Source organism: Chrysemys picta, chromosome 6 (assembly GCF_011386835.1).
Source record: "Chrysemys picta bellii isolate R12L10 chromosome 6, ASM1138683v2, whole genome shotgun sequence".
Lineage (NCBI taxonomy): Eukaryota > Metazoa > Chordata > Testudines > Emydidae > Chrysemys > Chrysemys picta.
In genome coordinates, this window is record NC_088796.1 from 38,748,126 (window position 1) to 38,775,630 (window position 27,505).

The window sequence follows — 27,505 nt, forward strand, 5'->3', positions numbered from 1 at the left end:
AAAAGAATCTAGTAAAAATGTTCTCCATTCTTGCAAACATTTTCTGTCTCACAGAGAGGTAATACATAGTACAGGGCAAGTCAAATTCTGCCTTTAGTTACAACAGAAAAGCTCACTGATTTCAGAGGGGATACACGGGTCTAACTGAGGGCAGAATTTAGGTCTGCACCCGCAATCTCACTAAACAATTTGTTAATATAAAAATAAAACAAGGCCATTGGAATTTTCCAGGATCCTATTAATTTCAAAAGTTCTCTTAGTCTGATGGAAGAAAGGATGTACACTATAATCATCTGCCAGCTGGTGATCATGATTTTGAAATAGATGTAGGGTCAGCACTTCTGTTCCTGGCTTGAAGCAGTGCAAAGCAGCCAGGATGCTGCCTTAAAAGGGCAGCCAAAGATGCCACCCGATGCAGGGGACTACTTGACTGGTATAGAGCCAGCTATACTCGGGGTGATGGAACTATTTTTATAGTGGGGGTGCTGAGAGTCATTCACCAAACAGTAAACCCTGTATATAATGGAAGTCACTTCTCACCGGAGGTGGGGGGGCAGCACCTCCAGCACCCCTAGTTCCACCACCTATGACTATACTAGTTTTACACCACCCATCCTTCCCTTCCATATAATGGACAGACCAGGAGCAGGTCAGAGCTCACAGCACTCCATCTGGCCCTTGTTGGTACTGCAGTCCCCATGGGAATGCTCTAGCCCAATGATTCTCAATCAGGAATATGAGTACTCTTGGAGATATGCAGAGGTCTTCCGGGGGTACATCAACTAATCTAGATATTTTATTAGTTTTACAACAGGCTACATGAAAAACACTAGTGAAGTCAATACAAACTAAAATTTCATACAGACAATGACTTGTTTATACTGCTGTATATATTATATCAGTGTTTCTCAACCTGGGGGGTCACGATTTATTTTATAATTATATGGTTAAAATGAGAAAGTAAGCAAGTTGTCAAAAGCTGTGACACTTTTGTATTTTTATGTCTGATTTTGTAAGCAAGTAGTTTTTAAGTTAGGTGAAACTTGTGGGTACACAAGACAAATCAGACTCCTGAAAGGGATACAGTAGTTTGGAAAGGTTGAGAACCACTGCTCTAGCCAGCATGCAGACCAGCCCTTTGACTGCTCTAAGTTACCTCACAATTGTTTCAGCCCCAGGATAGCTCAGTATTGGGAAAACAGAAAGGGGAACCCTTTCCCTCCCTCTTCTCTGCTGCACAAAGTATAGACTTGGCTTAGCAGAGGACTGAAAATGTAAAGTGAGATTCTATGCTAAAGAGTGACTCTGAAAGTGTCATCATCAGTTTCCATGTTTCTTGTATCTCAATGACTCCCAGATTAAGCTGTTCAGTTTACAAATATAAACCTGCTTTCTTTCATTTATAGCCCCAGAAACTCAATTTAATCTGAGAGTGAGGCTGGATTCTTTCCTCTTCACACGGGTGATGATGTTTGAAATGTAAGGGCACACATACTCAGATGATCCCATGGATAAATGCTGCCCTGTATATTATATTCTATTTATTATTTAGGTGCACAGGTGTATATGGTGGTTTACAGATTTAAAGTAAAACAAGCTTACTGCAAAGGTCACTATCTAATTTATACAGTAAACCATCATCACCTGGGTTGGGGGGGATTAGTGGGGTGACAACACAACAGGAAAGAGAACAGTTCTTGGGGAACCATTTGAGTGCTGTGCTATATATTTATATATAGGTTACGCTAGAGGAGAGTTCATGTAATTTAGCAATTATTTGTATATATTCATGCTTTGTATGGTAACCCTGCCATGGTCATGGATTGGATTGGCAATAGGGAGAGCATGAGGGGAGATCAGTTGTGAAAGACAAGGCAACAGGAATGTTCTAGGCATTGGAGACTCCCTTTGAAATCAATAGTAAAACTCCCATTGTCTTCAATTACTCCAGCATCAGGCCCACCAGTTTATGGAGGGGATGGTTTGATGGGATAAAGTGATTTTAGTCAATAGGTCAATAACGTGCCATCGCTGGAAATTAGTAACAATGGTCAATGATGGGATATTAAAAGTTACTACAGAGAACTTTTCCAGAAGGTCTGGCTAGAGAATCTTGCCCGCATGCTCAGGGTTCAGCTGATCGCCATATTTGGGGTCGGGAAGGAATTTTCCTCCAGGGTAGATTGGCAGAGGCCCTGGAGGTTTTTCGCCTTCCTCCACAGCATGGGGCAGGGGTCGCTTGCTGGAGGATTCTCAGCGACTTGAAGTCTTTAAATCATGATTTGGGGACTTCAACAGCTGAGTCAAGGGAGAGAATTCTTCCAGGAGTGGGTGGGTCAGCTTTTGTGGCCCGCATCATGCGGGAGGTCAGACTAGATGATCATAATGGTCCCTTCTGACCTTAGAATCTATGAGTCTATGAGGCCCAGCATCAGAGGTAAGAGAACAAGACAAAGGGGGCATGAAGGGGAGCCAAGCTAGTAGAGTGAAGGGCAGTAGTAGGAGACAAGGCATGAAGATGAGCAGAAGGGGGACAATATTAGGTGATGAAAGCAGAGCGGTAGGCAAAGATGATGATAGGGAGGCCCTTGAAGGTAAAGAAGCAGCACGTGAATATAATGCAGACAGAAGGCCTCGGGTGGCAGAGACTTTAGGACATGAGTGATTGGCCACTGTTCTGGAAGAGGAAGATGATTTTCTCAGCTGTGTGTTTGACTGAGCGGAGGGAAGCAAGTCAAGACTTAAGGAGAGCAGTGAGAAGGAGTCTGCATAATGACTAAGGCACCTGCAAGGGTTTTGGTAGAGAGGCTGGAGATGAAAAGATGGATTTTAGACAGCAAATATGAAGGCTCCCTTATCATGATGGCTAGTAATGGGTGAACCTGAAAGGATTTGTAGTTGGGCTTCAGTTCAGTTAAGCACAGCCCAATCAGAAGCATTTTTATAGGGCATTGTCCTGGCAAACTGGGAGTTTGACACATAAGAGGTTAAGATGTGCTATATTCTTAAAAGATTCAGAATGATTTAGCTATGTATCAGCTTTCTAGAGAAGGAGGACTTTTGCCTCTGAGCCATGTGCTAACAATATTTACCTCTGAATCCAAGAGCTTTCCAGGCACTAGATATATAATATCCACTTAGTTTAATGGGTTGTAAAGAGGACACAGGGCCAGTCTAGTGACATATCACTACTACTCAATAAATAAAATAAAAATAATAAAATCCATATATTTCCTACACATTTATCTTTAAAATTCCCACTTAATCAATAGCTATGAACATAGTGACTACCTCAGGAATTGCTCCAGAGTCCATTAATTTTAATGCTTGTCAGATAACCCTGAAACAATATCACCAACACCGATTAATCAAATATTTGTGTACACACCAGTCAAACAGATGGACCAGAGTGTGACCAGGAGAGCAAGAGATGCACCAATTTCAAAGAGTAATGCTTAACAACTGAAGAAAAAACTCTGCAATGACGCCCGGATCCTTTAGAAGAGGTATGTGCCTGCCTTCCAGGCTACTGCTACCCCTTTAAAACCAAAAATAAATGTCACCTATCTCAATCACCGATGTCTAAGTGCATTACGTTATATAATTCCTTTGAAATCAGTGACATTACACTGATGTTGACCTGGGGTAAGTAGAGGAGAATCAGGGTCAAAATATTTGAGGTAGAGAAAATACAGGGGGGAAATTCTGGTAAAGGGTGAACATTTGTAATAAACAGTTGGTGCACCCTGCTGTAAGCAGCTAGGGCAGAGGAACTGAGACTGGGATTTTCAAATGGGACAAAGGGAATTAGGTGCCCTTTGAAAAAAAATCACAGCTGGAATAGTGAGCTCCAACCTGCACACAACTCCATTTCCTTCTCCTTTTCACCACAGAGGGAGAAGGGGCAGAATTTAGTCTGTAGCCATCTTTCAGGTTGAAAATGTGGGCCAAAGTTCAAATATTTCTCCATCTACAGGCTCAGGCTGTATAACCAGAAGCTACAACTTTTACACATCATTGCAAGACAAACAGCAATAGCATGACCTTCTGATGTTGTGCCATGATATCAGGGCACACAGGCAGCCTGGAACACAGAATCAGTGGCAGATTCTCTTAGACCCCAAGCCCCTGGATCTACTGGAATTTGGGATCTAGATCCAAAATGTGTCTAGCCCCTGTCCCTGTGATGGACTGAACCAAAACTCCAGATCTGACACTCCAGAGTTTTGTGGGAAATTGGATCTGACCGCTGTGATTCAGGCCCTCATCAAGTTTCTAAAGGAATTGAAAGTGGGAATTTTTGCATCCTGCAAAATGGTATTTTATGTAATGGATGAGAGGCCCTTATACAGGTGAGCAAGAGCGGGAAGGCAGTGCAGTCTCTATGCTTGGGGAAGTGCAGGGACTGGTTCTTTAGCACACCTCTGCAGGTGACTACAAAAAGGGACCCAGCCATGAACTTTTCTTCCCCAGTCCCCCAACTATATCCACCCACAGTGTGGACCCAATACACCAGAGGAATACACTGCAGCCCCAGAAGGGTATAGTAGCAGGCTTGCTCCCTGCACACTGGAGATCTTGGGACGAATCCTGCCTGCCTCCCTGAGGCAGAATTCCTCCCAAGGACACTGCACCACTCTGATTCCCCTATTCCCATGAGCAAATTGCATGACAGAACCCTTGTGAGGATTTGCTCCCTCCAGAAGAGGGTTGATGGCCATTGATGGGAAAGTGTGGGGACGCTTGTGCCGCATTCAGCTGAATGAGGAAATGAAAGTGCTATGAAGCAGCGATTCTCTGATTACACAATTAATTCAAGGTTCTGTGCATCTGGGGATTTTACTGTCCAGAATAAATTAAACTTGTTTTCAAGTCTTTCCCTTCCCTTTGTGCCTTAAAGCATACAGTATCCATCTTGTGTGGACACACCATTCTTTTCAATAATTCCTCTGTGTTGATGGGGGCACAGGAGTTATTAAGGAAAGACAATTGTCCCTTTTGACTATCATTACTAATCAGACAGGAGAAAGCGCCGTCCCTCCATTGATTTAGATTAGTCCCTTAGTTCCAATATTATTAATTACACAAGTTAGTGTACACCACGGTGGTAGCACCATGTCCCTGCTTTCTTTGAATTAACTCTTTGCAGTTTCACACCGAAATCTGCAGTCAAATTGCTGTGCTTAGCGGAATGGAAATGCCCTCCATTGACAACTTCAGCAAAGCAAAATAAAGTTATTACACCGAAACAGGGGCTTCATGTCAAGCAATGTATGCCCTGTCTTCAATGGAAGGACATAAGAAGACACTTAAGAACATGTTTTCATAATGACTCACAACATGGAGGTTCTCAGTTGCACATATTGCACAGAAAATAAAAGGGTTAATTTAGTCCTTGAATCTATTGTTTTAAGCCTAATTATTTTACATGTCTTCATTTCATTAATGAATTGCTGCTTTTTACATGCATCTCCTTCCCCATTGCTTTTGTTTAAACCTCCTGGTGGGAAGGGATAGATTAATTTTGTTGTGCCTTAATGAAACTGTATGCTACATTAGATTTAACCATTTGGCATGCACTGCCAACATCACCATTATGCATAATGAATTACTTTTTGTGAGTCCCAAACTAATGCAGCCCTTCGATGTTCCTGTGTAGATATTGTAACAACACAGCTGGCAAACGCACCAAGTGAAATCATTCCCTTGAACTTACACAAAAATGTATTGCAGTTGCCACGCACGTGACACAAGAATGAGTCTTTTGAAAACTTTTTCATAAGTGGAGAATTCACTTAAAAAAATTAAATGTTTTCAAGAGAAGCTGTGGAAAGCTCATTAAGATTTTCTAATCATAGTCGTATCATTAACTGTTAGTATTAGATGTATATCTCCTGATTCTGTAGTCAGATAGAGAAATCAACAAGAGTTCTGCTCAGAGAACAGCTGCACAATCTGACCTTATTATGCTGTATATGCAGTTTTTGTGTGTGTATCCATGTAATACATATTTACATATGTTTCATCTTCCTAAGCTTTTAACATATGAACTCTTTGCTTCAGCAGCCAATTTGCTGAGGATAGCAGCATTTTTGTTAATGGAGTGACATAGGTAAGTGACTGATCAGATGTAGAAAATGAATCTTCACTTCCTCCAGAACTAGAATTTTTGTCACCTTTGTCTTCTTTGGATACTCTAAACCAATTAGATTATTGACCAACTTCTGTTTGCTGTACTCAGCTGAGTACAGTGGAATCTACTTGCCTGAGTAAGATGAGCAGGATTTGGCCCAGTGTTTGTGAAGTGGTTTACACATGAGAAATATAATAATTGATACATGCAAGGTTGGATTCACCCAGCTGGCACAAGGTGCACTTTGGATTCACCCTGGGAGAGGCAGGTCGTATTTACAGCTCTGCCTTCCTTCATAGTCCCATTGTGGGAGAGCAGCGATAAAGTGTGACTATCGCTCCCCAGAAGCCTCACCTGTAGAGGCATTCTAGGATATGCACTGAACCAGCATAATCTCAGGATACCTTGGCCAGGCTCATTCCCCAGACAGGTCCAGCTATTTTGGGGGCTGTGCTACCTGGTTCTGGGACTGCCAGCAGCACAGAGTTCACAAATTCCTCACACTATTGTAAGTGTTCTTGTGGCTTGACTTTCCGCCACTGGGATGTCATAACACCTGGGTTATGGTGCTGTAACTTAGTGATGCCCCAAATCCAAACTCAGATCCTAGTACCTGATCCCACCCATTGTGGCAGTTTAGCCCCTTGATTAGATCCACATCCAAACTTTATAGCAAAATCTATCTTGAACACGTATATAAACATATGTATTAGAATAGGTTTGCATTTTCCAGGTTGTGACTTGTAAACAAATACAAACAATGCACTTCCAATTGTGGGTATTTTTCTCCTTTCTAAGTGTCTGTGCACTGGCTTTTTCTTGCAGATGTCATCCATTGCCTGTGAACATGTGTGTGAGAGACAGCCTTTTTAATCTCTTCCTGTAATCAGCTCCCAGGAGCCCAAACACTGAATCTGTGGAAGGTACAAGTATTGTTCACACTGAAGCAATGCAGAGACATGGGATTTCAGTGCACTGCTCGGTCTGAAATGTTGCCTATGCCTAACCTATAATGTTGCAGCTGTTCTGAGCGCCAATGTGTTTAATAAGCTGAACAAGATTCTCAATCAAAATCTGACACCATGGCATAATAAAGCTTAGTGAAAGCTGATTTCTATGATCCCATTATTGATAAGCACTTAAAGCTCATCAATGAAAATTAGGACTTGCTAATCCTGTGCATTTTCCCTGAAAATTTTAATTACGGAAGCAGAAAGTAATGGATACATTGGGGGGTTGAAAGCAGGGTTACTGCATGTAAAATTAAATTTGCAGTGATATAGTTTTGTTTTCTCAAATGTCCTTGGAAAATGCAAATGAGACTGCCTGGCAACACCAAGGCAATTCAAACATTTTCATAAGCTGGCAAGGCGCTGCTCTAAGAAATCCTCCTTTGTTTGCCAATAGACAGTATTAATGACAAGGACTGGACCTGAAGGGAATTAATGCACAAAAACTGCATTAAAGTTACATTAAGGGGTACACTGTAAAGTCTGATTTATTTTAGATCCATGAAAGCAAGGAAATTTATTGTCAAAGCTGGGACTCTGTGCTGACACTCACTGTTTAACTCACCACTTGGTAATGCTCTGGTACTGCAGCATATAGGATATGTAACATCACACTGTTTCCTGAATGTTCTGTAGTACTTGGACACAAAACAGTGGACTGAATACTGCCTTCAGTGACTCGTGAAGCAGAGCTGCCAAATTTTATGCAGTTCCATGTCTGATGTTATATGCAAATTACTTAATAAGCTAACTTGAATATTTGCATATAATCAGCCACATAAGTTACATACAACCATATTTTTTTTAGACTTCAGCCTTAAAAAATATTGTGTGTACTTAGCACTGGTGAAAGACATCAGTCTATGTGATCATTAGCGTGGGTGGGGAGAGCCCAGGAGGGAGGACCCCAGACAGTGCCCGCTGTTCAGAGTCAGTACACAGCACCCAGTGGAGCTGTGCCTGGATGCATACACTTACCAGGCCAATGAAAGCAAAATGAAAGGCACTGGTCTGACAGCCCTAGTGAGTGAGGTTGTCAGTTTAAATACAGGGTGTCAGCAGGGCAAAATTCCCATATACACTGCGCTGCAGCATGCCTTAGGCTCTCCCAAACCGTATCAGGGCTTTCTCTAGGGATGGTAGGAGTACTTCAGTCTTTGTGGCTCATGCAGTCTGTTGAGACTGAGGCTGCCAATTAGTACAAAGCATAGCAATGAGTGTGTGATGTGGGAGTTGGAACTGAGACCTACCAAACAGCTGTTAGATGGGAACAACTTTTAATCCCTGTAGTACTGGGCTGGTTTCAAACTGATAATATACTCTCGGTGGGATTCAAACTGGTGATCCTGAGATATCTAGCCCCCCTTAAATGCTAATGTATTAGAAGATCCCAAAGATATGAACATATTACTTTCCCCCCACCCCCAAAAAAACCTATGTTAAAAAGACATTAAGGCTGCAAGCTCTTGAAAGTTAGGAAATGCCAAGTTAAGATTGCTTGTGTGTATGTATTATGCTATAGTTCTCAATTACATGATCACATACTATTTTTCTCCACATGGGTCATTAGCAGGGTTTGGCCAAGGACCTTCAAAGCCACAATATAGATCACTTAAGCTAAAAAACTAGCAGCAGAAGGCTATTGTACTAGGCCCAGGCCCTAGAGGGAAACAAGGCATCCCCTTTGCCTCTCAGCTATGTGTGGCACAGCAGTGAAATGTTGGGTATCAGGATTCCTGAGTTTTAGTCCTTGTCTAGTGATTAGAGCTGGGGATTATAGACAACACAGCCAGGCACTTAGCGTTGGCATATTTAATGCACAAGGCAATGGGACTGAGACAGCTCAGTCATATTAAAGACCTGGGTTCTATTCCAAAGTAGAGGTCTAAGACCTTGCTAAATAGTAAGCGTTGATATTAACAATGCTCTGTTGAAGAGATGAGCCTACAACTCCTGCTCCTCAGCCCCTTGCACCTTTCCATAGGTTAGTGTTTTTCAAAGTTCGGGTCGCGGCATGTAAGGCACTGGGTCACCTGGCTCAGCACCCAGGGACCCTAGCGGCTCTGGTCAGCACCGCCGACCAGGATGTTAAAAATCCCATTGGCAGTGCTGCCCAGCTAAGGCAAGCTAGTGCCTACCTGTTCTGACACTGCGCTGCACCCTGGAAGCGGTCAGCAGCAGGTCCAGCTTCTAGGCAGGGGGACCACAGGGCTCCGTGCACTGCCCTGCCCCAAGCACCGGCTCCACGCTCCCATTGGCTGGGAACTGGCCAATGGGAGCAGAGGCGGGGGGGGCGGTGCCTGCGGGCGAGAGCCATGCAGAGCTGCTTGCGCGCCTCTGCCTAGGAGCCAGACCTATTGCTGGCTCCTTCCAGGGTGCAGTGTGGTCCACGGTGCCAGGAAAGGTGGGAAGCCTGCCTCTGCACCCCGGCTGCGCCGCTGACTGGGAGCCGCCAGACATAAATCCATGCCCCAACCCCGCCCCTCAATCCCCAGTCCCAGCCCTGAACCCCCCCTCAAACCCAGAACCCCTTCCTGCACCCCAAACCCCTCATCCCTGGCCCCAGCCCAGGGCCTGCAACCCCAGCCCAGAGCCCTGACCCCTTCCCATACCCCAACCCCCTGCCCACACCCCAACCCCCTGCCCTTGACCTGAGCCCCCCCAAACCTGGAGCCCCTCCTGCACCCCAAACCCCTCATCCCCTCCCCAGAGTCTGTACCCCCAGCCAAGAGCCCCTTCACACACCCTGAACCCCTCATTCCGGGCCCCATCCTGCAGCTCTTACCCCCCGCACCCCAAACCTCTGTCCCAGCCCTGAGCCCCTCCCACATCCCAAGTCTCTAAACCAGGACAAATATCCTTAAGTAGACAAAGCCTATGGTACTTGTCCAAGGATACAAAGGAGTCCCTGTCAGAGCCAGGAATAGAATTGAGATGTTCCTGGTTCCCAATATTTTGCTCTTTGTTTAAAGGTAGGTACTGAAAAGAAGTCCTGTTATATTACTTTATAATTAGGAGGGGTTTTCTTGTGGTTTAATTTTTTTTTCTTTAGGTAGCAGTAAAGTGTGGGAGTGGGACAGAATAAATCTCTCACAAAAGCATACAAATACTGACATTTATTTACCCAGCAGACCAGAACCATGCCTTTATGCTCAAACAGGTCAACTGTGTAAATATATTAGACAATTTTAAAAACTTATGTTACGCACTCAATAGACTGTAATGCCTCTTTTTATCAGTGTCTGTTGCATGAATGCAACACAACATGTACCAAAAGGTATGAAGTATTTAGTAAACATGTACAGTAGCCTATATAAGAAAAAGTCCCCCCCCTTTTAAAAACGGGACATATGGTCACCCTAAGAATGACCCCCTGCACATTGCAGGCCAGAGAACCTCACCCACCCACTCCTGTAATAGACCCCTACCCTCTGGCTGGGTTCCTGAAGTCCTCAATCATGAGTTCTATTTCAAATCGACATTAACCAAACAAAACCCAGTGTCAATCATGTCATTATGAAAACTAGTCATTTCTCTTTGGTCTCCAGCCAGTCCAAGCATCAGGGTATGTATAAAGGTGGCTCAGCAATTGTTTTGCCTCCCTGGATGCCCCCACCCCCAGATGTTCTGAGGTCATGAAGCTAAGGAGTGAGCCTTTGTTTTAAACTCAGTTCTAAATTGATCAAAACAGTTTCTCCTGTCCCTATTTTTTCTATAAACCACAAAAAATAATCATTTTGCCTTCCTTGGAGAGCTTCTTCCCTTGTTTGCACAGGTTTTTTTGGCAGTAATTTCAGTTAGATACTAGGGTGTTATGGATAGTATAAGGACCTCTATAGAATAGAAAAGAACTGTGTTTGAGTATACTGTACTTGCTGTTTCACACAAATAGGGACAGACATTGCAAATTAATGCCTCTTGCAAGCTAGAGCACAAATGTACAAACAATTTTTTTAAAAAGTTAGGATAGGGTGACCAGACGTCCCGATTTTATCGGGACCGTCCCGATATTTCCTTGTTTGTCCCGCGTCCCGACCGACGTGCGGTCGGGACAACCGGACAAACAAGGAAATGCCCCGGAGCCTGGAGCCCGGAAGTGCTCGCGCCCCCCCCCCCCTGCCCCGACTCCGCCCCCTCCTCCCCCGATTGGCTCCCTCCCCGAATCCCTGCCTCTTCCCCGGGCTCACCATTCCCCCTCCCTCCGCAAGCGCTGGAGGGAGGCCCGGGAGACTCAGAGGCAGCGCGGGGCCGGGGTGAGTAACAGTCCGGCCTGGCCCAGTGCAGGCAGGACTCGGGTGGTTGGGAGAGGAGGGGGGCGACCCGCGGGGCCAGGCGACGGGGGAGGAAGCGGCCATGGCGCTCGGCGGCTCTGGCGCCCCCGAACCCCCCGAGCCGGGGCCTGCAGCAGCGCGTACGCTGGGCCCAGCCCCTGGCTAGGCACGTCTGGGCTGCCCAGCTGGTGCTATCGCGCGGTGGCCCCGGGGTGGAGGCATCGGCCGCCCAGCCCCGTTCGTTCCCCTGCGGAACGGGGGGGCTGGGGCCTGCTGCCCCCACTCCGGGGCCGCTGCGGGATAGCACCAGCTGGGCAGCCCAGACGCTGGCCAGGGGCTGGGCCCAGCGTGCGCGCTGCTGTGTCCCCGCAGCAGGCCCCGGCTCGGGGGGTTCGGGGGCGCCAGAGCCGCAGCCGCCAAGCGCCATGGCCGCTTCCTCCCCCGCGGCAGTGGGAGCTGCAGCAGCGGCTGCTCCCGAGTCCCACTGCCCGGGGGGGAGAACAGCCACCGCCTGGCCCCGCGGGCCGCCCCCCTCCTCTCCCTACCACCCAACTGAGTCCTGCCTGCTCGGGGCCAGGCCGGACTGTTACTCACCCCGGCCCCGCGCTTCCCCTGAGTCTCCCGGGCCTCCCTCCAGCACTTGCGGAGGAAGTTTTTTTTTTTGGCCCCGCCCCCCGCCACGCCCCCCCCACGTCATCCCCCCCCGCCACGCCCCCCCCACGTCACCTCCCCCCCCCCCCCCCGCGTCCCGATATTTGTCTTTGGTGATCTGGTCACCCTAAGTTAGGATAATATATCACAAAATGTACCTCATTGTAGCAGGGCAGCCACCTCCTGCATGGCCCCCTTGTGGCCAGAGATGGTTTTACAGCATCATGCCCTTGTTTCCCCTCTTAAGAACTCCATGCGGTCTTGCTCATGTTTAACTGCATCCCTACCCCAGGGCTGGGTTAATAACAAGCAGTTCAAACCAGTCCTCAGGGTCCCAAAATAAAATCAAGCACCACAGCCCAATTGTTCATACTTAGTTCTAGCTCTTCTACCACACATGGAGCTCTTAGTCTGTCCCACTCTCCTCCCCACAAAGTCCTTTCTATCTGGAGTTCAGCCCTCTGGCGTCACTCTCCTGGCAGCCTCCCCCAGTTTGGAGGGAAAAGACAGCATCTATACTGCCCTCCTAGCGAGACCTCCTCCTGGCTGACTGGGCATGAGGGGAGCCTTGCCAGCCCTTCCACTGCAGGGTCCTTGGTCCCGGGACCTTAAGGGGACAGCATCCTGGGTTTTTTCAACTAGTAATTCCTTGGGACCGCTTCCTTTCTTCCAGTTTCAGCCATTACCTGAGCCTTTGTTAGTTCCAGTGTTCCTAGAAGAGGGGTTTTCTGCCCCCCTCTAAGCTTAGAGGGTCAGTATACTCCATTACACTTATTCATTTATCTTGACAATTTTAACTACTTGATTGTATTCCCTAATAAACAATTAAATGTACTGTAGTATATTTTGTATAAACATAATGGAGTCTTAGTACTATGAGACTTCAATACAGTGCTGTCTTATTAAATATTTATTGGAACTGAGAAGCTACCTTTTCATGCAAACTATAAGGTTTGCAATAAACAAAGCATGGTGTAATAAAATTCTATTCTATAGGCCAAATTAATTAATGATGTAACTCCATTGAAATCACTGGATTTACCCCAGGCATGGATTTGATCCTCTCTGTCCTATGTCAAGTAGGAATTTATTTGTCAAGTAGGAATTTATTTGTGTGACAACCAGCCTTCAGTGATTTCACTACTGATGATGTTGGCCCAAAAATGGAGAAATTTTCGACTTAAGGTCTTCAGGCCTATACAGCAGTAGACAGATAGCTATTTATATATTAACTTGTATTCACTTGAAGTTAACAATTGACATATATACATGAGATTAAGAATGGAAATGCATATGAGCAACAAGTTCTTGTGACATGGAAGAAGGGCAGTATTGATTTATTGAGGGTATCCATTGAATGGATTGAATCAGAGGCCATTTAACTCTAATTTGACATTGGCTCATGGGGCTTAAAAATATACAATATATTCCCATAATTCTCTGGTGAAACTTAATACTGCTTTAGTGCCATTGTAAGACACAATATAACAAACAAGGAGACAAATTCCTCCCTCAGGTCCAGTGGTGCAATTCCATCAGTGCAAATGTTGCCCAATTAAAGGAAAATAGGGCCCATCATTTTCAGTGTTTTTAATTAATTGTTATACAGTGATAATTTCCCCTGTACTAACCCGATGTCAATATAAATTATGCCCAATTCTTAGACTGATGTTCATTCTTCACACATGGAAATACAGTATGTACTATAATAGTCTTTGATAATTATTTTATCTACTCTACCTTTTTTAAAAAAACATTTCCTTCTTATATGTCACAAAAGTAAGTTTCCACAAGAGATACTAGACTTTGTCTATGATTACTCCAAAAGTATGTCTTTTGTATAGCAATGATAATTTTCACATTGACTTCTTACAAAGTAAAATATTATTTCCTAAATCAGCCAGTAAATAAAATAACTGGGCTGGTTAGAACTGATGTTATAACATTTTCCTAAGATGTATCATGTTGTAGAAATAATATTTATACATCTTCAGTTTCTTAATATCTAATAAAGGCCTGACCCAGCTCCCATTGAAGTCAATGGGAGTTTTGCTATTCACTTCTCCAAGAACGAGATAGGGCTCGAAGTGCGTTGTACCGTATGTTATACATAACGAACACTCTGTGGACTTCCGACCCAATGTTTTCTAACTCTAGTAATTCTCCTTTACATGTGATTCAACGAATCCTTGTCACTTTTCCCCCAAGAAAGGTTTCTCCATTATTAATTGTTGCTCTGTTTTCATATTCTCTCATTTGAGGGGCAGTGATTCCATACAAATGCGAAGATACTGCATAGTGTTAAAATGTTTATACTGCCATCTGTGGGATGCATCTGTGCGACACATAACATATGCCTTCTAAACACAGCAAGGAAAAATCTCAATGAAAATATAATATAGACACTACTAGTGGAGCCCTAAGGGTAAGCTAAAGCCTCAGGATTATCATATGAGTTTTTCCTTCTCCTGTAGCCATGGGCACAACAGCAACCATAAAGGAGCCACAAACCCTTCATCTATGGACACTACTTCAAAGTTATTTTTTTTAAAACCACAAGAACATACTAGGGCAACACTGTTAATTTATAACACAACACAAAGTAACTTTCTTTTCGATAGTGCGTTTAACACAAATTGCCTCCCAAAACATTTTACATGGGTAAATAACCGTGAAATAATAAAACAATACATGAGAGGGAGAGAGAAATTAAGAGGTTTAGGAAGGGGTGGGGAAAGATGTTTTCAGAGGAAAACTTAAAAGGGGATGGAAAGTCAATGAAATGCAGGGATACATGAAGTCTGACTTCAATGGGAGTCATGGGTATTTGATACCTCCTGAAATCAGGCCTTTATATAGGTGCTTCAATATTGATTTAGGCACCCAGGAGTGAATATTTGGGCCCTAGCAATTTTACATTTTTGGTTAGTGCATCACCAATAAAGATAACATGCAAAAAGTAACGCTGCTAAGTCTTGCAGTTTATTAATGAATCTCATTATATTTGGTGTTCTTCTTAAAGCTCCAGTTCCTGGAGGCATGTGATTAGGAGAGACTCTCAACTTTCATTTAAAAAAAAAAAAAAAAAAGGTACATGTTTAATCCTCAGGGTTGCAAAGCAAAGTTTGAACACATGAAATGAGTGTGGCTTAAAGGCTTGGAAACCAGCGGACAAATAAAAAACCCCAAAATTTAGGGGGTTCTTTGTTTTTCATTCTCATGATTTTTTTTTGACACCTGACTCATGATTTTTTTTTGGAATGTTTGGGGTTGGCAGTACTGAAAAAAGTGTCACTGTAGCACCGTAAACTGAGCATGCTGGAAGGATTCTACCATGAATATCAGCTATGCCCTCACAGCATAGAAACAGGGAAGAAGAATGGCAGGGTAGTACTGCTCTGGGAATAAACAGAAAATTGTGCAGTGCTAAAGGAGAGAAAGAGAAGGAGCAGAATTTCAAACAAGAAACCACCAAGCAGAGAGGAGGAAAAAACAAAAGAAAGATGAGGACCACGGGTAGTAAACAGAAAAAGTGCCCTATTTCTTTGTGAAGAGTGGTGGCGGAAGTTAAAAAAAGACATAGGCCATTACTTCGCTGAAACAGGTGTGTGTCTACACCAGTGTAGCTAATTCAAGATAGCTATCATTGTAAAATCCTAGTGGAGACAAAGCACTGTCATTTTTACCTTGATGGAGCTAATTGAGATCAGCCCAGGAGAGGGGGTAAAAACATTGTCCTAGACTAGCTACACTGAAGTAAAAACTATCCATGCCTTGTCTCCTCTAGGATGCTACTTCAGGATAGCTATCTTGGCATAAAAACACACCTTTTGGCAATGCAGATGTGGCACTGTCTAGACTAGGAAAAATTGTATTTTTAAAAATAAAGTTAGCTACCACAAAGTAGCTACCCTCATTTGAAATGCCACTTGGCACTAAATTCAGATGCCCTTTAGCACTGTAATATGTTGACTAACCTCAACCTCTTTTCCTAAGGCACACCGGGCCGTCCGCAGCTGCAAAGGGCACCTGGAAATTTGGGGCACCACTGGGTCTCAGTGTCCACCCTCCCGGCTTTCCTATCCCTGTTCTGACTCTTCCTGTAGGCCAGGGGTCGGCAACCTTTGGCACGCGGCTCACCCGGGTAAGCACCCTGGCGGGCCGGGCCAGTTTGTTTACCTGCCGCATCCGCAGGTTTGGCCGATCGTGGCTCCCACTGGCCGCGGTTCACCACTCCAGGCCAATGTGGGCATCGGGAAGCGGCGGCCAGCACATTCCTTGGCCCGCGCCGCTTCCCGCTGCCCCCGTTGGTGCTTACCCTGGCGAGCTGCGTGCCAAAGGTTGCTGACCCCTGCTGTAGGCTCCCACAGCTGCCTGCTGTAGCCTAGTGAGTCTTCCTCTGGAGGGGATCTAGTAGTTAAAAGTGAAAAAGCCTCCAGCCTGCCAGACCTATCAGCACAACATTGAAATTGTTAAAGAGCCATTCAAGGGGTAATGAATCCATTTAACAGACATTTTCCAAACCCTAGGTATATACTGTCAGTTTCTGAATTTACTGACAAAAAACACTTGTGCATTACTGTAATATTTACTCAGAACATGTTAGCCTACAGGACCTTAGTTTAAAATTTGCTTTAAAAATATTTCATTAGTGAGTTGGTGAAGATTATAAAATCACATCTCTAAAAAATCCTTGCATAGATTTTTAGATGCACAATCATCTTTAGCCTTAAATGCTTGGATCTTCAGACAGTTTTTTAAATAAATCCTTCAAAAGACCACCCTTATCTAAAATACACATTTTAGTTTTAATTACTATAGTTTAAAAAAAAAAAAAAAAAAAAACCACTTGCTTCCAAAGTCTTCCTGTCCTTTCTGTCCATCCCTTCTCCTTTCACCCCCTCCCCCCGTCCACCCACATTGAAGAGAGCCCTTAAAGGGACATCCTTCCAGATAGCTGGACAAAGTTTCCCTTTCTTTACTTCTATCTGATTAACTAGCTTTAAGAGAATCCTCCAGCAAAATCAGTATCTTAGTAAGATATAAAATCCTTTGTTATGCCTAAAATCTTTGGAAACATATTTTTTTAAAGTTGGTGAAATTTCATAAACATGTCTATTATTATGGAGCTCACACAAAGTAAATTAGTGTTCCCTTTTTCGAAAAGCAATGAACATTGTTATGAACACACTAAACCTCTGACTGATTATTTTAAATTAATGTTTTTGTTTCAGTGAGTTAAATATGTAGTAATCTAGAATGATTACTTTATGAAGGTTTAAGAGTACATTTAAAATATAAAATCAGCTTAGAAATACTGATTAAGAAAATGTAAAACAGAGAAGAGCTGCATCATGTATTCCATAATATTTAATGTGGTCTTCAGCAAGACAGCTGACTTGCCCTTACTACTAAGTTTTCGCAAATAAATGTCTGACAAATTTCAGGGCACATCAAAAAACCTGTGACTGACATTTTTTATTCCCAAGTTTAGTGCTTTTAATTAGGTACCTTCTGCATGTCCTTCTGTATGAGGGAGAGGGTACGAGGGTCTTCGTGGGGAACTGTGACTTCCCGCCACCGTGAGGTGGGCCGTGCGTCTTGCTATCCTTTGCTTCTTCAGACCCCCCAGGCTGTGAGCCTGGGCTGCCATCAGGCATAGGGGCATCAGTTTAATACTACTGTGTAGGGCCCCATAAATCATATGGACAGCCCTGAATGTACACATTTCCTTAGAGTGTCTCCAGTTTGCCACACAAGGCATGTGTACACTAGAGCTCAAGGTACAATTTCCAGCTGGTTAGTCCTACACTGCACTAGCTCTGATTGTCTGAAACTCTAGGTACTTATTCAGATGACTAGCCTGTCCTGCTGTTTGCGCTGCTGCAACTACACTTCAGTTTTTAGTGCACCAACTCAATCAGAGCTACTATAAGTGTGTCTACTAGCTTGGAATTACACCTCCAGCTCCAGTGTAGACATACACATAGAGACCACTTTTGAAATTTTGGTCTTATACCAGGAGCAGGGAGAAGGTTCTTTGATCCTTTCCTTTCCTCAGTTAGTCAATCTACAAGTGATGTGATCCTGTGTTTGCTGCTATCAATGTGCAAGATAAACACCACAAGAAATCTGCAAAATCAGAGCATAGTTTGCTTACTAAAGTCTTTAAAGTTAGCAAAAAAGCAAACAAACCAGAAAGCCATTTCTCCAAGGAGAAAGGGGGAAAATTAAGTAAATTATTTTTACATCTTCGTCTTAAATTACTAAATTATTAACAAGCATAGAAGTCGGAAAGAAGCACCTTTTAAAAGGAAATTATTGGTGAGTTAAAATAATAGGGACTATAATTTATTTAGTTGTCTACAGTACTGTATGTACAGAAAAGAAATAGTACTTCCTATTAATTTTTAAATCACTCTCTTTCCTTATTCAAGGTGTTATTTTTCAATCTGTATCCTTTGTATGGAAGGTAAAATGTTGCCTGTTGTGTGATACAAAGTGTTGCGAAGAGAGAGAAAAAAGTCAGTAGGGGCCTGATTACGCTCCAGTGAAATTAATGGGAGTTCCATTGACTTCAAAGGGAGTAGGACATCAGAAAACAACTAGTAACTTTAGCTTCTGCAATTTGTCAAGAAAGCAAAATATTACACAAGTTTTATTTTGCACCAAGATTGCAAAACCACTTTCTTTTTTTTTTTAAATATCCTTTTTAATAATAGCTTATACATTTCTCACCATTTCCTCCTTTTTGGTTGTAACTTTGTCAGGTTGGATTCAGACCAAAAGGGAATGGTTATGGAAAGTTTGAGCAAATATCTCCTCTAGTGCTTTTGAGTCCTGTGAGCAGGAAAACAGTATGTTTTTCCAATGAAAAGCTTCTAGAAAATTGTGTGCGCTTTATATATTTGCACTTGATTAAACAGCGATTGATATTAAAACTTCAAATTTTCCATGCAGCTAGTCCTCACTGAAGAAATGTGGATGAAGAAAGTTTTAAATTACTTATCCCTAATTTTTTCAAAGGTTTAAAATTGCATGGCTGAATATATATATATATATATATATATATATAAAAAATAGGGATCGGATCCAAAGCCTACTGATGTTAGTGAGAATCTTTCCACTGACTTCAGTGAACTTTGGATCAAGGCCCAGATTAAAATCACTAAGGCCCCAGTCGTGCAAGCACTTATGCCCTTGCTTAACTTTAAGTATGTGAGTAATTCCATTGATTCAGACTACTCATATGCTTAAAGTTAAGCATGTGCATGAGTGTTTGGAGGATCATGGCCTAAGGGCTAGACTGTTTGAACCACACAGCCTAAGGTACTGTGGAGCTGCATAGCCTCAGGGAAGCTCGAAGAAGCACTATGCCTTCACAATATTGCCAATTCTTGTGATTTTATTGTGAGTCTTCCAATATTGGGTGGTTTTCTTAAAGCTCCAGCTCCTGGAATCAGGTGATTATGCAACAATCTCATTTTTCAATTAAAAAAATAAGTTGTGGCATAAAGCATGAAAATGTGAATGCAAAAGGATCAAACTCTGGAAGACAAATCGGAAGATCAACATTAGTTATTTTGGAAAATCTCATTGTTTTTAAAGCAAATTAATGAGTTTGGGGGCCTGACTCGTGATTTTTGAATCCTTGGGTTTGGCAATACTCCCAGATTATGCTAGTGTACAGGGGTAGTAAACGTGCTGCTATATCCATTAATTGTGTGCAGCATATTCCTCCTGCATGCCAGTCCCACCCTGCAGATCAGGTATGCCAGGACCATCCTGCCTTGCCCTCTGGAACATCTTGCACCCCAGATGTGCACTGAGGGAGCAGTCCCTGCGTTCCCAAGTTCGGGGTGATAAGAGCCATTATAAGTGCCTAAATAGAGCTATTGAGGCCTTTGTTAATTAACATCTCTGTCTCAGTTTCTTCATCTGTTAAGTGGAGCTAATGTTATTTACATACTGCATCTCCTGGCCTTCTGGGTTCCCATACCTTCCCTCTTTCTTCCCTTTTCTTGTCTTTTTCTCCTGCAGTTCATGGGGGGTAACTCTCCACCCCACTCTCAAATGTGGAGTGTGTTATTGTTAAAATTAAACAATGTTTTAATCAAAACAAGTCAGAGAGAGGCTACTAAGTGAATTAGCCTTGATGATGCAGTACAAATTTGTCAATATAGGAAGACAGGCTAGTTGCATTTAAAAACGTTCCATGACATAGCAGACATTGCAAAAGCTGTTGGCAAAATTCAGAATGACTACAAGGAACCATAGGAAGTCAAAACCAATAAGATAACTATGCTATATTGAACAAAACAGAAAATTATTGGACTGTGAACACTGCTGCTAACTACAAACATGAGCAGTGACCAGCACTTACAAACATTTCTGGGATGCTTATGGGATTTGTTTTCCTCATTAAAAACACTTTACATAAGCAAACCCAAAGGATACTGAAATATTCACACTAAGCCAGGCAAATATAAATCAGGAAATGTTAATTGGGTCTATTGATAGTTGTTAAAAAATAGGCATATGCAGTGGAGAGAACAGTAGGAGGTGAATACTGAGTGGCACCACTTGTCTCCACTTCATTTTTTAAGTTAGATATATGTACAAAATCTAAATTTGTTAATTTTTATCAGCAACCAAACATCCTACATAAGGGTAACATTTAGAACGGTGTTCCACATACATTCTTCACAGCCACCCTCTTGGATTCCTCTGAAAGAAAAAGGAATCTTCAGAATTCTTTAAGACTAACTAAAAAATCTGTTTTAATTTTAAAATGCTTCTTTGAGTCTTGCCCATGATTTGACCCTAAAAATATTACTCCCAAAAACATGTAAAAGGGATAATATTTGTCTGAAGTATTTGTCAGGCAAGTGGTCATGCCAGATTTGTGGAAGTATCTGCAATGTACAAAGTTATATTGGGGATATCTTCTGTAGGAATCATGAATATTCTATGGATATCTGAATAATCAACATCCAAGCAGAGGTGCTTGTCAGATCAGTATAGTCAGAATTGATTAAATCATGGTTGGTTTATCGGCATTGTCTGAGCATCCCACAGATTAAAGCAGAAACTAGTTTGATAGCACATGTGAACAAGATTTGACATTATTTTTAATACTGATAAAAATGGATGTTTGTAAATGGGTTTTGATTAACTAGACCTGACTTCACCTTGATAAACATAATGATATTTTAGAATTTTTAATGAGGTTCTCAGTACATTCATTCTATTTTTTGATATTCAGACATCTAGGGTGAAATCCTGGCTCTAATAAAACTTCTCATTGATTTTAATGAGGTAGGATTTCATCCATAATCTATAGGTATCTGGAAATAATGGGGCCAATTCTCCCTGCCAGTGCATCTACCACTGAAGTCAGTGGTAGATCTATGGGTAGAAGTGGATCTATTACCTTTAACTTGATTTCAGAATCACAAAGCTTGTAATAAAATGGCAAGCACTATATAGTATGTTCTCAGTTTGGAGGCTAAAAAATTGATCTGCATCTCCTATTAACAATGGGCAAAACTTCTGCATGCATAATGCTGAAATTTTACCTTTCAGTGACTTTCTAATTGTCATTCAGACGTAGACAAGTCTTTACTAGTGTATTTATAACTGTTCCCCAAACCAGGACACCTGAGGCAAGGATACCCCACAAAGAAAGTATTATGCCTGTCACTAAATCAAGTCATAGCTGAGACTATTTTAAAATAAACCTAGTTATGTAGCTGCCAGGAATGAAGATAGCATAAATTTCAGTATGCCTGTCAAGTCATTAGTCATGTTTCCTTGTCCACAGCACAGTTGATGTCATTTTGAAAGCCTATGCAGTCAATGACTTGTAATTAAAACCTTCCTAAATAGGAGACTAGATAGTTTAGTAGTGTGCCAAGAGTGGGATATAGAGCTTTTCACCTCTAGGTCACCATTTGAATCCAGCCCAGATTGGCTGTTACTGTGAGCATTTTGGTGATCTAATGTACTGTGAAGCAGGTGAAATGAAAGAGGTCAATAATGTAACAGGAATGGAGAGAGCGGGATACCTATAACGGCTAGAGATGTTGGTTTGGCAACTTAAGGTTGAGGTCGGGTGTATTACTCAGGGTAGCATGGGGAGCCTACACTGACTGTTATACATGTTTTGTGGGTAAGAGCTTAATCTATTCTCCAGGAGTGCCAATTCAGCACTTTTCAGACTATCACTGTGATGCATCACCAGTAGTCATTTGACAGAGTTAACTAACACAGCATTTTGCCACACAAGTGAAAAAAGGATTGCCTGGGGCTTATAAGGAGGCAGGAGGGAAGGCTGGTCTCTGACTGCTGGAAGAAAGGGTCAAATTAGGCCTCTTGACTAAGTGTAAGGTGCAATAGAGCCCCAATATTCCCTCAGCATGCCCTCCCAATTGATTAATTTCCCTTCTGACCACTTCTTCCGGCCCATTGCCTCAGACCCCAGGAGCTAACAGGAGATGGTACAAACTGGGAAGGCAAGCCATAGGTGGAAAAATCTGGCACAGAGTCCAGAGTCGCTCCACAAAGATAGGTTCAGAGGAGGGGTACAGGGAACATGAAGCTCTGTGATTGCTACTAGAAGTCTGCTTCTTCTCATCAGGAGGGAGACAGAAGAGTGCCAGGGGGCTGCAAGGAGTCTCATTCTGGAGCTGAAATGGAGTGGGTAGGTAGATGGGCCTGCTGCAAAGGAGATGATCAGAAAGACAGATTAATTTGGTTCCCATCTCTCAGGTCAGCTGCCTTTGCCATGAAGGCAGGAACATTCCACCTGAGCATTCTAAGGGCTGAGCGAGCCATTATTCTGTTGCCATATTAAGTCAGGACTGAGTAGCACAGATAGAGAAGTGCCATATCAGGCTATTATGAAATGCTCACCTTAACCAGAGGACAGACACTGAACAGAAGTATGAATGAAGTCCATAACGGTTATGCCCAATGATGAAGAATTAAAATGAGACCCACATTTGAGAAGTGACTGTGCCAGCCTCTTATCAAACATCCTGTGTCCAGATGCCCTAAAAGAGCAATAAAAAAGTGACTCTTTTGAGAAAAAGGAGGGACTCTCAGAGAACAAGGGGCTACCTCAATGCGCATCTCTCCCTTGTCCCAATAGTCTTCACAGGACACATTAACTTGGCTTTTCTTCCATTAAATAAAAAAAGTGCACCTCAGATCAATTCCAAACTAAAAATAAGCAAGAGGTTTTTACTATTTTGCCATCAAGTCATTGCATTGCCCATTCTATTTGTTATAGAGCATAAAACAACTTGGGCGGGGACTAGATCTTGCTCTATGTTTCTTACAGCACAGCATCCATCAGGGATCAAATATATAATAAACAATAATACTAGGGCGTTTGCATGATACCCTATCACATCGCATCACATCTTCGGGAATGTCTGGCTGCAACTTAGGTTTCATCTACACAAGATGTGCATCAGTTCAATTAAACTGACTTAATTCAAATGGTGAAAAACCCTACATGGACTCACTCATTTTGGTTTAAGAGTGCCTTGTTTCCATTTGATCTTAATCTATTTTTCTACAAAATTATGTTAAACTAAAGTAAGCCATAATTAAACTGAAATAGGAGTGCCCACACAGGGTTTGTACTGGTTTACTTAAATCCGTTAAAAAACCTCATCGTTAATTAAACTGGTGTAAGTGTGGAGACAAGACCTGACACACCAAACAGTAAAATAAAAAATATTAATGTTTAAAAGCTGCCCTTATACACCAAGGACAACTAAAGGGTATTTAATCTAGATATTTTTCATATACCCTAGGTATTGACAGACAACTTTAACTGTTTTTTTTACAGAGATTAGCAGCCATTTAACAATCTGATATAGTTTTTGTTAGATACTGTATATAACATAACAGCATTGTTCTGCACAGTGTCATTCAGAGTAGACAAATTGTATGCAGCAATACTACACATGATCCTAGTCTCCACAACAGGCCGATCCGTAGTTTTACTCACTTGCCTTGCTAAGTGGGAAAGTCCCAATGCTGTGCTATTCCACCTCCTCTCAAAAATGTTCAGGGTGCTTGCTTCCCTCCCCCAGATCCTTAGGGGCCTGCTTCTTCCATCCTGGCCTCCTGGAGGGCTGGCCAATAGGCCCTCTTCCCATACAGAGGCATTTTCATGGGTGTCTTGTCCTCTCTCTTCCTCCATCAGTAGAACCTTACAACTCCAGAGCTAGGGAGTAAGTGAAACAGATACATTGGAGCTAGGAGTAGCACTTATGATCCTCTTGCTACAGACAGAGGGAAGGCAAGTCTACCAGCTAGCCTTCTTAATGGATAGCTTAACCCCCAGGTGATCTAACAAGCACAGCTGGGCCCAAACTGAGTTATCTGATTGGGCAAACTGCCTTATTGGCTGAGGGGATCAGCAGACCTGCTCTTAAGACCAGCAGCAGGCAGGCATTTGCTGCCCAAAGCATTTACTCATGGGTGCATTAGCTTCTGTCTCCTCTCATCTCAACTCCAGATAACATGGTTCTGAGCCTTGGCTCTGACTATGGTTACAGCCACCCACATTCTAGTCCCTAACTGAATACTTCTGTGGGGATTTGTAGGGGAACTGGCTGGTTTGGCTGCTTCCCCTAAGAGGAAGGAAGATTAATCATCTGAGTGACCTTTAAGCAGTGAGCCAGAGAGCTGATATTGTAGGAGGGGAAGAGAAGGCTAGTGGACATCCCTTGCCAAAAGAGAGAAATCTCTCTTTCCAGACTGGGGGAGTGTGGGGAGGCTGTGACTATTGTGTAGAATGAAATGTGTCTGGAGTCTCCAAGGTGTAGAGGTCATTCATATTCAGGAGGCTGAATATAATTAGAATTGTAGGACCCCCAAACATGAATATAATCGGAATCTGAATAATGCTCTATTTGCCGATCACTAATAGCAATCAAGTAGATGGCAGCTCTGGCTGGATAGAGATATAGCAAAATGGTTCTCATGGAAACCAGGTGAACAAATTGCATAGAAAATAGCTGAAGGGGACATTGGAGGAAACTGAATAATAGTGACAGGTAGATGCTAATTAACAGTCAAAACTTAATTGAGATAAACAGCTGTTTTTTTCATCACAGTTACTAGGAGTGAGTCAGGAAAAGTATGAAGATCAACAAGGATACACAATTGCTTTTTTGACACTGGAAAAATATGAAACAATATTTAAAGTATCAGGCACAGACAGAGAAACTAAAAGGGGCTGAATAGGCAGGCAGACTAAAAGGGAACTGAAGCAGAGAGACAGGATGACAAGCTAAAGAAGACTGGCTATGGAGAACCAATTACATAGGATATAGGGGGGCTGAAGACAAAAAGACAGGAAAGCTAATGGGAACTGGAGGAAAATAATATAGTCCACATGCATAAAGAAAGCCTACCTGGGCTGAAAATGGGGATGAGCAAATGTGTTCAGAATCTATTACAGTTGTCAAGAGCCTAGACTTGAATCTGGAACCACACCTGAACAGTTTTTCTACTCTCCTCAAATCTCGTGTGGTGTTGAGCTTCTCTGGAGTCAGAGGTGTATAGTAAATACCCTTTGATGCAGGAGATTTCAATAATGAAGCCAGACTGGGCCCAGCAAAGTGAGTGCTAGATCTCCAGAGACCCAAACAATGAGTGGGTCAAGGAGTTGGTACACAGGATCAACAGGGAATGAGGGACGGGGACTAAGAAAAAATTTACATCTCGAACAATCTTGTTGAGTTGGGAGGAGGGAAGAATAAAATGAGACCTTAATGGGATTAGACATTCTTCAAATAAGCTTTCCCAATTTTCTCTAAATCAAGTCCCTGAATTTTAGTCATCACCACCTGATATGTAAACTCCTTGGCAGTGTGAGATCAGAGGGTCGGCCTTTCAGGTTATGTCTACACTTTGAGCTGGGGTATGTGACTCCCAGCACAAGGAGACCCCACACTAGTGCTGATTGAGCTAGCATGCTAAAAATAGTGGGTAACTGTGGTGGTGGGAGGGGCTAGTTGCCCCTAGCACATACCTAGCATCTCAGCCAAGTACACACTCAACTAGACCCTCCCACTGCCATCATTACTTTCTATTTTTAGCACAAGTAAGCTTGATCAGAGCTAGTGTGGGTATGACTCCTCAGATGGGAATTACATGTCCAGCTCAAAGCATAGGCTTAGCCTCAGACCCATAGTTAGAAAGAGGACCCATCCAATGCAGAGAAAAACCAGCAGGAGTTCAAGAGGAAGAATTGTCTTGTACTAGCCTAGCACATCAGAGATGTGAGTTCAGTTCCTGGATCTACTACATGCTCTCTTTGTGACCTTTGGCAATCATTTAATCTCAGTGCCTCAGCTCCCCAGCTGCAAAATAGGGATGTGATGGGGTGTACAAACCCCACACTGAGCCTGAAGGGGTTAAAGCACAATCCAGGGCCCAGGTAGCCCCACCCCTCCAGACCTGCAGAGCATGCTCCAGCTGGAGAAGAAGTTGAAAGCAACTCAGCTCAGAAGGGGGAAGGTTGGGGAGGAAAACAGGCCTATCCCAAGGGCTCCTGGACAAAAACACCAGAGATGGGGCTCTGAGAGGAATGAGATTGTATGCTGAGCCTGGCTGGGGCTGAAGGTTTAATTATCTTTTCTTTTTCCTTTACATTGGACTTGTAGCTGGGCAACAGAAGCAGATGGCAGGAAGTGACCCAGGGAGGGTAACTCAGAGGGCACACTAGAGTGCCAGACACTGTGGACCTTCTTAGGGCCCTGTGTCAGAGCATGGTGGAGCGCTCTGGGCTCCCCTACAAACTACCTCTGCTGCAGGAGAGGCATAAGCCTCCTGCCCATCTCATTCCTCCTCTGGTAAGAAGAGCAGTTGGCCTGAAAGACCTTCCCACTGGGAGGCAGCATTAGGCGCACTATCCACTTGGCCACCTACTCCACCAAGGACACTATTACACGGGACAGTATTTCCTCACAGGTTATGAGGATAAATTCATTAGTATCTGTGATGATCAGCTACAAGGATGATGGCAGGGCCAGGTGAATACATAAAAGAAGCTTAATTTAAATTGAGAGGAGCTGACCCTAACTCACTTTCTTCTGTTTTATAATGATAATTCCATTGAACTGAGTGGAGTTACTCCCAATTTATATGCGACTGACCTAAGGGCAGAATCTATCCTAGAGCGACTTAGAGCTGGAAGAGTGCATGCAGAAGAAACTACTGCTGAGTCCTTTAATAGGCTGGGCCTACACTAGAAAAGGTTTGACAGCATAGCTCTATCAGCATAAAGGCACTGGCATATCCTCATAGTGTGGGCATAGTTTATACTGGCATAAAAGTGATTTTTGCCAGTACAGTTTATGCTGATCCCTAAGCAAAATAAGCGATGGCCTCAAAGGCACTTTTATGCCAGTATA

The 27,505-nt window shown here is 43.1% G+C and overlaps 1 long non-coding RNA gene across 1 annotated transcript in view; it reads right to left on the minus strand.

Annotated features, from left to right (window-relative positions):
• The window catches only part of LOC135972450 (uncharacterized), a 45,029-nt gene extending 21,914 nt beyond the window's left edge, over positions 1-23,115 (minus strand). Inside the window, exon 1 of the long non-coding RNA XR_010588914.1 lies at positions 22,980-23,115. This is a non-coding gene — a long non-coding RNA (uncharacterized LOC135972450). The remainder of the gene's footprint in view (positions 1-22,979) is intronic.
• Between the last annotated feature and the right edge of the window lie 4,390 nt (positions 23,116-27,505).